General features: G+C 54.2%; 1 protein-coding gene across 1 annotated transcript in view; it reads left to right on the plus strand.

The window, feature by feature from the left end:
- Positions 1-2,097: 2,097 nt before the first annotated feature.
- The window catches only part of STEAP3 (STEAP3 metalloreductase), a 32,083-nt gene continuing 19,077 nt past the window's right edge, over positions 2,098-15,103 (plus strand). The window contains exon 1 of the mRNA XM_040979118.1: positions 2,098-2,126. The gene's annotated coding sequence lies outside the window, so the exon portion shown is untranslated. The remainder of the gene's footprint in view (positions 2,127-15,103) is intronic.

A 15,103-nucleotide genomic window follows, 5' to 3' on the forward strand; every position in this document is an offset into this window, starting at 1 on the left:
ATCCCTCTAAGCAATGCCAGCTCAGCTCTCAAATCAGCCTCTCTCCAGCTTATAAGAAAACAGCTAAGAGATTCATCAGGCCCCAAGGATGCTAGAAGGATCCAAAGACCCATCCCAGCATTCCCATTTCCCCAGCTCCATCAAAAGACACCCAGAGATTATAAAAAACCAGAGCAGATTTTTTTTCAAGATTTTTAAAAATTTTTATTAGAAAGTCAGATATACAAAGAGGAAGATCTTCTGTCCATTGCTTCACTCCCCAAGCGGCCACAATGACTGGAGCTGAGCCGATCCGAAGCTAGGAGCCTCAAGTCTTCTCCGGGTCTCCCATGCGGGTGCAGGGTCCCAAGGCTTTGGGCCTTCCTTGACTGCAGGCCACAAGCTGAATGGGAAGCGGAGCCACCAGGACACAAACTGGCACACATATGGGATCCCAGTGCGTGCAAGACGAGGACTTAAGCCGCTAGGCTATCGCGCCAGGCCCCCAGAGCAGATACTTAAGCATCTGTGTATGTGTGTGTGTGTACACATGTGCACACAGCAGAGAGCACCAGCCAGGCCTGGGAACTGGTTTTTGTCTTCCAGCAGCTTACAACCCACTGCCAAGACCACTGCATGGTCGGACCCGGCTGCTTCCCCAGAGAAATGGCCAGCATGGGACACCGCCTGCATGTTCCCCCTCCCCCAGCACTGCTTGGTGGCACAGTGCATGGTGAGGGGAGGTGTTTGTGAATGATAAAGAACCCAGTAGCTGGGGCCCAGCGCGGTGGCGCAGTGGTTAAGGTCCTCGCCTTGCACGCCCGGGATCCCATATGGGCGCCGGTTCTGTCCCGGCAGCCCCGCTTCCCTTCCAGCTCCCTGCCTGTGGCCCAGGAAGGCAGTCGAGGACGGCCCAAAGCTTTGGGACCCTGCACCCGTGTGGGAGGCCTGGAAGAGGCTCCTGGCTTCGGATTGTCATAGCATCGGCTGTTGCGCTCACTTGGGGAGTGAATCATCGGACAGAGGATCTTCCTCTCTGTCTCTCCTCTCTGTATATCCGCCTTTCCAATAAAAAAAATAATAAAAATAAATCTTAAAAAAAAAAAAAGAACTCAGTAGCTCAGACAGAGTGTGGCCTGGGGCCTGGGTGGGCTTCTGGAGAAGCTTTGGGTCTTGGGGTCTGGCTGTGCCTGGAGGAAGAGAGGAAAAGAGGGAGGGAGAAGGATGTTGGAGGCTGGGGGGGAGCCAAGCTACTCAGGGATGGTCTCAGCAGGTGGCAGGGTGGGGGCAGGGCCCCTGCCCCCCCCCCCCCAAGCACCACACATTGTGCCTGGTGGGGTCCTGAGGCCCAGGCCCCCTGCTTGGGGGAGGGGCTGTTCTCTTGCACTTATCTGCCCAACACAAGTTGGTTTCCTGGAACACACGGTCCTGGCTTCAGAAGACCCACCCGGTGATCATGGGCTGGTGGAAAGGGCCCCCTACCCCCCAAGAATACTCTAAAAGAATCCCAAGGATCAGGGCTCTTCCCGCCCCCCGCCCTGCCACCTCTACCCATCAGAGCTTCATCTGTAAAGGCAGAGGCCATCTCAGCAGCAGGTGCCACTCACAGAAGGAGTGAACTGCACCAGGATCCCAAGGGCCTACTGAATCCCAGACAGTGAAAAGGAAGCACCCCACACACAGGCCGGTGGCCTCTCCCCATCCAAACACCCCTGGCCTGTCGTTCAACAGCTGTCAAATAAGTGGGCGTGAATTCGAGATGTACCTTGGGTGAGGAGCGGGGAAGGAAAGACATTAGGGGATCACCATCGCCTGTATGCTCTGCCTTTAGCTGTTGGTCCCAGAGGTCTACTCGCTTTAGCCACGTGTACCCCATGAAGTGGCGCGCAATACCGGGCCAGGGAAGGAGGGTGGCGACCCGGGACGCTGAGGCTGCCCGATTGTGGCCCTCCGGGACGTGGCCGAGCCGGATAAGCAGGCGGGCGGCGTGCTGGCAGGCGGCCACCACCAGGGCAGGTCCGGCCCTTGTGGGCGGGTGGGGCGCGGAGAAAGGAGAGGAGGAGCCAGGGGCCGAGCCGCCGCCTCTGCCGTGGACCTGCACGCGTCTCCGCTGCTACCGCCGTGGCTCCGAGCGGCGGGCCGCAGAGGTGAGTGTCCTGCCCCTGTCACTGCGCCGGCCTCTGGGGACCCCAGCCCGTGAGCCCACCCACCTGCACCTTGCGCCATCCCCGCGCGTCTGCGCGAACCCCCACTTCCCCCAACCCGGGGATCGCGCCACGTGCGCCCGGCAGCGGACAAGCTGCGCCCTGATACCCTCTCAGCCCCTGCGCTTCCTTCTCTAGGGAGTCGTGGGGGAGTTGCGGGCGTCCCGAGAGCTGAAAGAACTGAGCTCCGGCAAGCGCCCTTAGGGGCGGCCCCTGCCAGGGCACAGGTCCTCGGAACCCCCAGCGGCGCGGGCCCGCCCGGCCCAAGGGAGGGCCTTGCGGCCGTGGGCGGGACCTTCCTGGATCGTCGCAGCCCCGTAGGGGACGCCCGATCTAGGAGAGGCTGGGCTGTGTGCGTGCAGAGTCCGCCTCTGCCCGCAGAGACCCCTTTCCGGCAAAGTTCCTCATCCTGTCCATTTCCCCGAAATCGGGGGGCGGGCTGCCCCGAGAGCCGTGGTTGGGACTTTGATCGCCTTGGCCAAAGAGACAGGCTCCAGAAATACACTCCTCATCCCTACCCCGCGCTAGTATCGATTCTAGCGTGGCCGCGATAAAATTCATAGCAAACGTATGTTTACGTTGAGGTGTGTGCCAGGTTCCTGGCTGAGTGCAAATGTCCGCGGTAATCTTCGCAACAGGAAGGCGCTGTGGCTATCTGTTGTTCCAGATAGGGAGACGGAGCCGCACAGAGAGCAAGTTACAGAAGTGAGATTTGAACCCCAATGTGGCTGACTTGGAATCTCCTAGTGGAGAGATGGGCCTTGTCCTCAGGGAATCCTGGGGAGCCCCCAGAATACATGCTGGGGACCAAAGGGTCTCAGCTGGGCGTACCACCCAACTCCAGAGTCTTTCAAGGTTTACCTATGTCCCTACCCAGGGCTGACCCACTCAGCCAGGAGCACCTGCTAGGTCCAGACTGCGTTTTACCCCTCTGTGTCCTCAGCTGCCTGCAGAGGGGCTGGTGAGGAACAGGTGCCTGAGAGATGTCTGATGGATGAATGGCTGTGGAGAGGCAGGCGAGGAAGATCCAGCTTCCTTAGGAGGCTGAATGGCGGACAGGTGCTTCCCACAGGCAACCTGGGAAGGCTGTTGGCCTGGAGTAATGCTGGGTCCAAGGCTGGCCGGGAGCCATGGCTGGACCACCAGTACACCTGAGTGTTGCACAACCTGCCATCTATTCTCCTCCCCACCCCACCAAAAAAAAAGCCTATTGAGGTCCCGGGGACCTGGTCTGGTCCAGCTGCAATTGCAGATGCGGCCTCTCCAGCCCCTGGAGATGTCGAACGTGCAGACTTCCTCTCCTGCCAGTGTTTTCCTGTCCTTGCCAGTGACCTTCCCTGTCTTTCGACTTATCAGAAATCAGAGTGCAAGGCGGGGCTTCAGGGAGTGAAAAAACGAAAGTTCTTGGCCCCAATCTGAAGCTGCGCACCACAGTGCTGGGCAGGGAGGCGGCGGGCCGACTATAGGGGAGAGAGCCTGACTTTGAGGCCACGGGGGACTTGACATGCCAGCTCTCGGAACCATGGCTGCTCATCTGCACATCCTTGCCAAGGCCTTGGAACTTGATACCCCCTCATAAAACAGGAAGGATATGTGCCCGTCTAGAGGTGGGGGTGGGGGCTAATTGTGCAAAGCGCTGACTTGAGGGAGCACAGTCACCATCAGAGGCTTCCTCAGCTGGGACTTTCCAGCCTTGTTGCTCCTCCGGTCTGAACCCCTCAGTTCCTCCAGAGAAAGCTACTGAGGCCCAGATGGTCTCCAAGGCCCCCTTGTCTGCCGCAGAGCTGGCCTCGCCTCCAAGTCCCAAGGTTTCCAGCTCCGTGTCTTGGCCACATGCCTCTCAGCCTGGGAGCAGGCTCTGTGCACCTGCTTTGTCCATCCAGCCTGCACATGGACAACTCAGTGGGTTGGGGTGGTGAAGGGAAGCAGGCCATTCGGGGACATAGGCTCTCCCAAGGCTGGATCCACCCCTTCCTGCCCTGCCCACCCGACCTGGCCAGGTCTCCTTGGGCTGGGCAGGTCCCAGCTAAGGAAGTTGAGCTTGCCATGAAATGCTTCTTAGTATCTGGACAGGAAGGGGCCTCTGAATTTTATTTTAAGATTTTATTTTATTTAAGATTTTATTTCTTTCGATTGGAAAGGCAGATTTACAGAGAGAAGGAGAGACAGAGAGAAAGATCTTCTATCTGGTAGTTCATTCCCCAAGTGGCCACAACAGCCAGAGCTGAGCTGATCTGAAGCCAGGAGCCAGGAGCTTCTTCCAGATATCCCATATACAGATGCAGGGTCCCAAGGCTTTGGGTCAATCTCCTTTGCTTTCCCAGGCCATAAGCAAGGAGCTGGAAAGGAAGTGGAGCAATCAGGATATGAACCAGTGGCCATATGGGATCTCGGCACTTGCAAGGGGAGGGTTTAGTCCATCTGCCTGCCCATCAGCACAGCCTCCCATCTGTGCTCAGCTCAGCCCCTTGCCCTTGGACCATGCACCTTCTACACAGGACAGGAGCACCTCTGTCCCTTGGAGACTCTGAAGAGCCATGCAGCTTTCTCAAGGACTTGTGCAATTCTAACCTCTACTTTCCATTCCAAACTTGATACTCCTAACTGCTGACTACACCCATGTCCAAATTTGGCCATATCCTTTGTTCATCCAACAAAAACTGGCTGAGTCCTCCTCCTGGAAGAATGAGTGCCTTGTGCCCAGCATGGTGGCCTAGCGCCTAAACTCCTCACCTTGAACGCATCGGGATTCCATTTGGGCACCGGTTCTAGTCCCAGCTGCTCCACTTCCCATCCAGCTCCCATCCTGCTTGTGGCCTGGGAAAGCAGTCAAGGATGACCCAAAGCCTTGGGACCCTGCACCCTTGTGGGAGACCTAGAGGAAGTTCCTGGCTCCTGGCTCTAGATTGGCACAGCACCGGCTGTTGTGCTCACATGAGGAGTGAATCATAGGATGGAAGATCTTCCTCTCTGTCTCTTCTCCTCTCTGTATATCTGACTTTGTAATAAAAATACATAAATATTTTTTTAAAAATGAGTGCCTCACCCGTATCTGGATATTTCCTTTAAAAGTTGTTTAAAGTGTTTGAGAAGTAGAGTTACAGAGAGAGAGAGATCTTCTATCCACTGATTCAGTACCTAAATGGCAGCCCACAGCCAGGACTAAGCCAGACTGCAGCCAAGAGCTTCTTCCAGGTCTCCTATGAGGTGCAGGGGCCCAAGCACCTGGCCATATTTCTCTGCTTTTGCAGGCACATTAGCAGGGAGCTGGATCAGAAGTGGAGCAGTTGGGACTCAAACCAGCACCCATAAGTAGGTGTCTGCTTAACCCATGGTTGCAGTGGCCCCACCCATTCACCCAGATGTCACTGAACACAAGTGAGGGAACAGTGTTAGTGAGAGCAAGGAAACACAGCTTAAGTGAGCTGGGATTCAAAGACGCAAATGTGCCTCTTCCTACCCCCTGACACTGCTGGCTGTGCTTTCTATTAGGGATCAGGGTTAGGCATCTCTGATCAGGGGAGATCAGAGAGTGAGTGAAGGAACCAGAAATTCCGTGCAAATTCTCAGTCCTTGGGCAGAAGGTCTTGCACCTCACTAGAAACATAGACTTGATTAGACCAAGGTTCACTGCTTGAGCAGCTTAAGTTCCCTATTTAACCTGTAATTTTTTGTTTGGTTGTTTGTTATTTTTTGAACCTGTCATTGATACTGTCTCAACCCAGATGTTTCGAAGAAGGGAACTTGCATTATTTTTAACATATTGTTTACCCAATACTATGTCAATTAATTCCATAATGTTGTATATTGATACTGAGGCCTTGTTGGGGCTTTTAACTGACTGGATCTTTACTCTGTTAGCCCTATCTTCAGACCATAGAAGGTCTCCCCAAGAGGCCACTGAACTTATCTGGACAATAAGACGCTGAACTTTATGCTAGGCAAGTGTTTGCAAGCAATGAATCTCAACTGAACTTGAACTATGGTTATGCAACAAGGTGGAGGAATCCACCATGGGGGGAGGGGTATGGGAGGGGTAGGGGGAATCCCCAGCGCCTATAAAACTGTACTACATAATACAATGTAAGCAACAATAAAAAAAAAAAAAAAAGAGAATTTCTCAATATACAGCGCTTGCCAGCCAGGCTGTCCTCCTGCCTCACCAGCACCACCTGCAGGACAGGTACAAAGTGGGCTTGGCTTCTGGCCTGATGAGAGCCAGGTAGAAATTGAACAGGCTGCCCTGTTTTAAGCCTTCTTGAGCTTTGACAATTAGGAGATGAAACTGGACAACCTCAGGGTGCTAAAGTTGAACCCAGACATAAAGATAAAGGAGGCTGGGCATTGGGGGATGGGCCTCCTAAGCCTTCCATGGTAGATGGAGCCTCTCAATCTGCCTGCAGACCACAGGGTTCCACAGGATGTGTGATGGCAGGACCAGGAGCTTGTGAGATGGCTGCCAGGCCACGGGGATGGTGCATTTGTGACATTCCTAATTGCCTGGGATTTACATGCATGGGTCTTGGCAGTAGGCAGGTTGACACTCAACAGTCAAGTCACCCTGGGTATACAGCCATGTGCCGGGGCCTGCACAGGGTCACAACAGGCTTATGGGCATATTGTGTTGGGGGGCTTTCCAGGTGACCAGCAAGGCCCACACATGACCAATAACATGGCAGGCCAAGCCTGGGTATGACTAAGGGCCAGGGCAGTCTGTTTTCCTCCCATGACCGTGTCTGCTGTGAGTATGCATGGAGTACTGGAGAGGAGCTTCCCAGGACCATGGGAGTCCCAGATAGAGTGAGAACCTCTGGAGCAGGTGCTACCACCGTCCAGGAGCCCTCCAGGAACTGTTCCTCCTCCCCCGTGCTGTAGCAATAGGAGCAGAGCCCCGAGTGCCTCCCCAAACCCTGCCCCACCCCTTTCCTGTCCACACACATACATCTGCTGAAGCAGGGATATTGGGAACCTGCACTGTAAGTTTCTAGCCCCTCTAATGGCTTCTGGTGTCTCTAACTATTGTTCCCAATCTCTGAGCCCCCCTGGCACAACCAGTGTCTAGGGCCAGACACAACAGGTGAGAAAGCAGAATAGGTCCCCATCCCCAGCTGACATTGTGTGGTGACCAGTAGAGCAGCCACAGCAGAGAGAGAGAGAGGCCTGGGATCCTGAGTGAGAAGTGCACACAAGAGCAAAGCTGGGAGCAGGTGCACACAAGGGCAGTTCTCAGTCAGGTGCAAGTTTAGGGTGCTCACCTTACTGTTGGACTCCCTCATCAGAACAGCCTACCTTCAATCCTGCTGCCAACATGGGGCTGAACCTGAATGACCCCAGGTCTGTCAAAGGCCGTCCACCAAGTGCATAGCTGCCACTGCTCTCAGAGCAGGGAGAGGTTGTTGGGGGCTGGAGGGAGTTGGCTGAAGCATCCCCAACGGCTTGGGCTGTATCCTCAAGGCAGGGGATTTGGATGGGCCAGGTCAAGGTCAAGAGCTAAGGTGGAAGCAGCGGCACTGGCCGCATGGGGAAGGCAGGACTGGGAGAAGGAGGAGTGGTGGACAATAGGTTTTGTGCACGCTGGCTACCTGTGCTGGCCACCGAGGAGATGATGCCTATAGGAGTGGTGCTTAGATAAAAGGGGCCTTGGGCACTGTGGAACATCAAGTGGGCAGTGATGCCTTCATTGGCATGAAAAGCTGACAAAATCTTCACTAAGCCAGCGACAGCCAGGGTGCCTGCAATCCATTACCCCCGTAGGCATTGATAAATGATCACTTTCTGCAGTCATTATGTTGGGTTTTGTATGCTGCAAAGTAAACACCTCTCCCTCCCTCCCTCTCCTCCCCACTGCCTCCTCCTGTGCATGCGTGAGGCAGGGTGGGGGGGATGGTTGCCATTGACTGGGTTTTATGCATCCTGGGCTCAGCTGGCTGTCCCCCTCAGTTCCTGTGGCTGAGGCCTTGGAGTCTGAGCCACTAATTATCACCAGTGAGGTTTCCTCCCCAAACAGGAAGTCTCCCGGCAGAGCTCTTCACTCTCAGTGCTCTCTCTGCCTGAGCATCAGTCACCACTCCCCGTCTCGTCCCTGTGGCCCGGAGCTGGAGTTTGCAGGCTCCTGGGGGTGGGGAGGGGGTGCAGCCCAGCTGTGCACGCGACTGGGAAGCCACAGGTCAGAACCAAAGTCAGGCTGGAGAAGGTTGGAGACCCTTTTGGCAGCCTGATGTCACACCTGCCCGTCGGAGGAGGTGAGTCTGGCTGGGCCCACCCAGGTCCAGGGTGGCATGGGGAATGGTGGGCCTCTGCCTTCAGCCCTGGCAGCCCCTAGCCTGCCCCAGGGTGTGCCCTTGCATGTCCAGGGGGTGGGAAGAGCTCAGCAACTGCCAGAGAACTTATCCACCTTGGAGTGAGAGATAGCCGGAGCACGGGCTCATGAGGCTCTGAAAGCTTGGGTATCAGTGGAGTCTTGGCTGTTAGGAGCATTTGCAAAGTGAAGGGTTCAAAGATTGCTTAGAGTGGTGCCTTCGGTTAGTGAGAGAAATCAGCCTTCTGGACCCTGGTATGTCTGTCTTTTTTTTTTTTCCAAAGATATGCATATTGGCAATGCATTTCTGTAGATGGCAGGTCTCTCGGGGATTATAAATTTTACTTATTGGTAATCATTTTTTGCATGGGCTTATCACGGAACCGCGGCTGCAAGTAATGGAACCGGATTTTTTTTTTCTAGAATGACTTGAAAATTGCAGTGTTTGTAAAAAGCTCCATAAATTATTCATTCACTTGGAGTTTGCAAAGGGGTGGGGTGATCAACTTCTGTCTTCCCTGAGACCAAATTTCTGTGTATGTGTGTGTGTGTGTGTCCATGTGCCTAAACCATCTTTTCTTTCTCTGCCTTCCCTTTAAAAATATAATGATTTTCTTTATACTGTCTAGATAAGGATTCCAGGCAATATGACCAGAAAAGTAACCGTAAATGATTCAAGTCCATCAGAAAGGGACTTCCCAGAGGAAGCACAAATGCACCAAATAAGCTGCATGTGACTGTCACCCACTTGTAAATCCTGATTGAGACTGGGCTCCTCTGTCATGTCTTTCTGCAAGCCCACTCTAAAAGGCTGGGCAGAGGAACCTGGGACAGGTAGAGCCCCCCAGACCCCTCAACGTGATGAACTCAGAAGAATCAAGGCCTGGGGAGTGTGCAGCTGGCATAGGGCAGCTGGGCTGGAGGGCACCGCAGATTTGTCACAACTGCCTTGGATGAGAAGACTGGAAAATGTGAGTGACAGCAGAGAGGAAGTGACTGGATGGCAGTGTCTGGTGCCACTCGGGTAACTGCTTGTTACTCATACCCATGGTGACCATAGGGGCAGCTGGAAAGCAGAAACTGGAGGCCACTAGAGCACCATGGAGGGAGGTCAGGCAAGAGCCAGCTATCGGGCTGGGAGGAAGTTGCTTCGGCTGTCTGGCCCTCCGTCTTGTCACCTGCGAAGTAGAAGTTGTGACAGCCTTCCATAGGGCACGGCGATCTCTCTGCATTTGTGGGCTGGGCTCAGGCTGTTGCTGCATCTCTCCAGCACTGGGGCTTCACCTGCAGGGAACAGAACCGAGAGCTTAGCAGTGAGCTTGGAATGTGTCTGACAGTTGAACTTCTGGTCACCTGACTTAACTGTGCATGTGGTAAGAATGCATACCTGGAATTTGGGACTTGGCTGTTTCCCTGGGCAGCCCTGAAGATGGTTCAGTCACAAGGGGAAAGCAGCTGAGGCTCTGAGGTGCACTGGGTCGCCTGGCTAAGGCATGTGGCAGGAAAGGGGCATTCAGTGCATTTCCCACTGAAGGATGGAACCCAGGATACATCCCACACGTATAGAGAAGGAAGAACTTTCTAAAAACCGTGGTTCATTTCCCCCTGGCCAGGAAAACAAAGTGGAAAGAACTGGGGTGAGATCAACATTTGCATTTAGGATGGAGGGGAGAGGGGCCATGGTCTGACCATCCATGCCCCTGGGCCGGCCACATCCTGTGTCTTGGGCTGCAGGGAAGCCTGGCAATGGGCAGAGTCCTCACAGATTCTGCCCCAGGGAGGAGCTGAAATATGCTGTTGGACTTTGACTCCTGCTTGTTAGAGAAAAGGGCGGGTAAGATTGAGTATATAGGCTGAGCACAGGATCTCACAGGGTGGGCAGTGGTAGACTAGGCTGGAAGGATGGGCCAGGGAAACTGCACAGCAGCTCGTCGCCACAGCAGGCCCTGCCTATCCCTCACAACCTTGCCCACCCTCACTCCCATAGCTGAATGTTCACCGTGCCCTGGCTCAGATGCCCATGGCCCCAGAGTCGGTGACTCATTCCATTGCAAGCCGCACCCCGACTCACCTCCCAACTGGCATTTGATTTTTTTCCATTTTGGCCAGAGCCGTAGGATTTTGTTTTCACATCTGTCCACAGGGTTCATCCAGACCCCCGTATGATGCTTGCCCAGTACTAGCAGCATCACCACAGGCCATGGCAGGGTTTAGGACCTCATAGCATTTCGACTTCCCCACTCCTGGGTGTAGGATCACCCCGGCAGGGGCCTGGCAGGAGTAGCCAAGACTCACTCGCACCATCTCTTGTCCTCAGTGTTCCTGCAGGGTGCCAGGCCTCAGGCCAGGTGATGACACCAAGTTCTAAGTGGGTGCTCTCTGGTAGGGTGACAGGAAAGTGCACCAGTGTGTGTGGTCTGCAGCAACATGGCAGAAGGGCACAGTGAATCCCACAGTGTGAAGTATCCTTTCTGTCTTAGGGACAGGAGGTACAGGAGAAAGGTGGGGCCCGCCCAGCTCCTGTGAAAGTTACAGCTGGCCCGCAGTGGGTGGCTGAGCACTCCTCCCCAGCACAGAGAGTTTGGCCGACTTCAGTGTACCCTAGAGACCACAAAGCAGGGTTCCCCTCACTCCCAGATGCTTCCTGGAAAAGGCTGGGCAAACCAACGCAGGGGGGAAATTGTGCTCAAGATCCAGGCACAACTTGAGGCAAGCCAAGCTCTTCTGGCAGAATTTCTGGAGCTGGCTCTGGCTATCTTGGCTGCTTCTCTCCTCCCTGAGGCCCAGCCAGCCCTGACTCTGCAAAGTCTGCCCCTTGGCAAGGGTAGGATGGGAGCAGCCACAGCCTGTGAGACCTACGGGCCCCAGGCCTCGCAACGCGTAGCCTCCCTGGAAAGCAGGAAACTGCCCGACCCCAGACGCTGAGGCTGCAGAAGAAGCTGGCACCCGTAAGCTTAAAACCAGCAGTCGGGCGGGACTGAGCGAGCAGCATGTAAGGGGTTGGCTTTCCTCCTGCACCTGAGCTCCCTGGGCACTCACAGCCACCAGCCGTGCCCTCATGCCAGCACTTCTGGCCACCCGCATGGCTCCAGGCCCCTGCTCCATGCTAAGTGCATAGGAGCTTCCCAGGGCATAACTGTCCAAGAGGGGGCTTCCTGGGACACACTTGGCTGCACTGACTGTTCAGTGTAACGGCCCAGTCTGTGCACTGTACTACTCTAGAGGGTGCCCTGCATGCGGATCCCAACGAACCTGGTGGGTCCTAGAGTATCAGTGTCTCCATGCTCTGTGTGGAGCCCCTGGCCTTGTGCTAACCCCTGGGTCTTTTCCTTTCCTCTTGTCAGTCAGCTCTGATCACTATCCTGCTAGTGTGTAGGGGTGAGGGAGGACAGGAGGCAGGGAGATGGTAATGAGCTGTCCCAAGAAGCAATTCTTCCAAGCCAGGCTGTCCAGTTGTGGGAGGGAAAGAGCCTAGAGAGGAAACCACTATTGGGAACCCCGATCAGCCAGCCAGGACATTCTTCCTCACACTCTTCCTCCTTCATGGACGCCCCCAAGTCTGAAGCTGCATGTGGTCAGGGCACTGACACATTAACCACTTTTTCATCAGAAAGATACCCTGTTCCGGACAGCTGCGGGGTGTGCAGGGATCGGGTGCAGGCAGCTGATTCCAAAGACAAAGAGCAGACAAAGAAGAGACGGTGCCTTGTGGGGGAGATAGGGCAGGCAAAGGGAGAGCTGGGAGAGGAGTCAACAAGGGGCTCCGCCACGCAGGTGGTTTGTTCACTCACACACCCTAAGCCTCATCCCTCGGGATGCCATCTGCTGCAGTGGTTTTCAAGGCATCATTCCTGGACCGGCAGTATCAAAAAGAGAATTCTGAGCGTGAGGAGACTAAGAGAATGCTGGTGGAACCTAAGGGATACTGATGGGTGCTAGGCACCGTGCTAAGTGATGCTTCTAATGTGGCTTGCACTCGGTTCCACCTACAAGGAGTTGGAGCCCAGGGAGGAGAGAGACAGGAGTACAAAGACGGTTGCCTGTGGTATGGAACCTCTGTGCCCCTCTGTGCCCCTCTGTGCCCCTGTACCCGCTCCACTGCCTCCTCCGGGCCCCAGTCAGCAGCACTTGATTCTCTCCCCTCTGTCGGGAGGCATGTGACCACACAGGACATTAACTCAGAGCAGCATTCTTAGAACATTTTTAAGTAAGTTTTTTTTTTTTTTCCAGTTGGCAGACAGTACACTATTGATTCAGGCACATCTATTTCTGCTTTATGCAGACAAGAGGATTTTGGAGAAAAAAAAATCTTCGAAAGGCAGGGAACAAAATGGAAAATGAGTGAATTTAAGAGGCCTGGAGAGAGGTATTTACTGATTTCACAGAATACGTCCTCCAGATCATGAAAATAAGTGAGTGACATCACCCGCCTGGGGAGACAGGGGCACCAACCCAGAAAGGTGCTGGTGTCTGGCCCACGCCACGCCTGGGTGAGGAGTGGTCAGGCCATGTTCCTAAGGCAGGTGACTCCGGGAAGTTTAGCCCAAGACCCTGGATCGCGTATTGAGCTATGTTCTGAAGGCTACACTGCAGGGAACAGCCTGGCTGAGGGCCAAGGATTAATCTGATCCTGTGCCTAATTAAAGGAAGGAGAAGCCAGGAGGCTGGAAAGGAACTAATCCCAACTAATCCCATACTTTGCAAATGGGCAGACTTCTGGCTACCCATCCTTATAGAAACTCGTGGACCTGTGGGGGAGCAGCCAATGATGCCCCCTGCTTCCCCACCCATTAGTACACACCTGCCCCTTTTTACCGACCATCCCGGGGACTTGTGGATGGGCCTCAGAGCTCAGATCATAATACCTGGCATGTCCCTGTGCAGCTGTCTGCTGGCATGGCGGGAGTCCAGAGGCATGGCTATTGGAGCCAACGCTCAGTGTCTCTTGAGGTCAACAAAACTGCTCACCCCGAGGCACTGTCTCCTATACAGCAAAGGCAGATTCTGGCCTGTGGCTTAGACAGTGCAGGAGACAGTGAAGTGACCCAGTGAAGCCACACGTGGTGGTGAACTGTTAGGCCCACTAACATGTGTTGGAGGATCCATACATTGAGTTCACTAAATGTTCTCCAGCTCTCACTTGTAGTTCATTCACACTCCTATCAGGCTGCATGGCATCTCCATTTCTATTTAAAACAGATTTTCAAAATAGCCATTGGGTCTCCAGGACCCACGCGTGACACTTCCCACGCCATACAATGCACGCATCTAAAGTGTACACTCCAGTGGGTTTCAGTCTGACCACAGCTATGTAACCATCACTACCGTGGTCAATTCCATTTTATGACTTTTTTTTTTTAAAGATGTGTTTATTTGAAGGCAAAGTTAGAAAGAGAGAGTTCTCCTTCTCTGATTCACTTCCCAAATGCCCACAACAGCCAGAGCTGGACTAGGTCCAAGCCAGGAGTCAGAAACTCCATCCGGGTCTCCTTCACGGAAATCAGATGCCCAAAGGTTTGGACTAGCTTCCATTGTTCTTCCAGGCGCATTAACAGGGAGCTGGATCAGAAACACAGCAACAAGGACTTGAACTGGTGCTCTGATATGAGATAGCAGGTGGAATCACAGGCAATTGCCTCACCCTCTGAACCACAGCACTGGCCCTGCCCTTTTACTGCTCAATTTCAAGACTATGATAGCCATTCTGATGGATAAGCCATGGCAACTGATTGTGGGTTTCATTTGTGTTTCCCTGAGGGTTCATGAGGTTTGAGTGTCTTTTCACCTGCTTATCAGCCATTCCATTCACCTGTCTACCTTGGAAGAACCTCTTCTCAAATCTTTTGCACATTTCCACATAGGTTGTCTTTTTAATGTTGAGTTGTAAGAGTCCTTTATATACAAAGCAATGCGTTGCTGCTAGCCAGGTTTGCAAGATCTCTCTCCCCTTCTGCAGCTGTCTACATTTTCTAGATTTCTGACATAGCAGGGTCTAGGGGTGAGGGTTGGGGGACTTTAACAGACTGATAGCTCTGAGGCAGCAAGGTAAGGGAAGGAGGGAAGGAAGAAGGAAGGGAGAGAAGAAAGAAGAGAGGCAGGGGGCAGAGTCAGCTGAAGAGATGAAGCTTGAAGGCCTTGGGGGTAACCCTGGGCTTCGGTATGGGGAGCTGTCCAGTTTGTCTTAAAGCGGGTGCTGCCTGTGGACCCTGTAGGATAAAGCACGGCTCCTCCATGTCTGAAGACATGTGAGCCAACCACAAGGAAAAGCAATGGGGGACCACCCACATCGTGCCTGAGAGCAGACCCTCCCAAGCCACAAACACAGCCTGGGTTTGGCCCCACTAGGAACTGGGAGGGAACTGTGAGCTTGGGCACACCCCAGCCCGCATGCCCTTTTGTCCGCTATTGCAGGAGGTGAACGAGACTTGGTGCGTGCCTGTCTGCCTGGCTGTGCCTGCCTGCGTGGCTGCCATCTGATCCCTTGCTGTTCCTTCTCCAGTAGCTATAAATAGAAGCCCTGGGGCAGGCAGGGTCCCTGGAGGTCCAGGCAGGACTGGACAAGCCCTCCTCCTCAGTCTATGAATACAGTGCTGGATCTGGGGGCCAGGCCAGGACTAGCACC

The sequence above is a fragment of the Ochotona curzoniae genome, unplaced genomic scaffold (genome assembly GCF_017591425.1).
Source record: "Ochotona curzoniae isolate NIBS_2020 unplaced genomic scaffold, NIBS_Ocur_1.0 contig_3037, whole genome shotgun sequence".
Taxonomy (NCBI): Eukaryota; Metazoa; Chordata; class Mammalia; order Lagomorpha; family Ochotonidae; genus Ochotona; species Ochotona curzoniae.